This window comes from Anarrhichthys ocellatus, unplaced genomic scaffold (genome assembly GCF_004355925.1).
Source record: "Anarrhichthys ocellatus isolate YVR2014 unplaced genomic scaffold, GSC_Weel_1.0 scaffold192, whole genome shotgun sequence".
NCBI lineage: Eukaryota > Metazoa > Chordata > Actinopteri > Perciformes > Anarhichadidae > Anarrhichthys > Anarrhichthys ocellatus.
This window is the reverse complement of record NW_022280222.1, coordinates 126,799-127,038: the sequence shown is the minus strand read 5'-3', so window position 1 is coordinate 127,038 and position 240 is coordinate 126,799.

Genomic DNA, 240 nt, shown 5'->3' with positions numbered 1-240 from the left:
TATATATATACATATATATATATACATATATACACATATACATATACACAAAGTATGAATTATATTCACATTAAGTATAAAACATGCTACCTGCATCTCGTGAACCAAATGTTATTGACCTTTTGTTCATATAGCAGTACTTTTAAAATAAAAGTGCGCAATACACTACTTTTGAATTCATTATTGAACGTTGCCATAACAATGCGATTAATCGCAAAAAATCCATGCGATTAAATATTT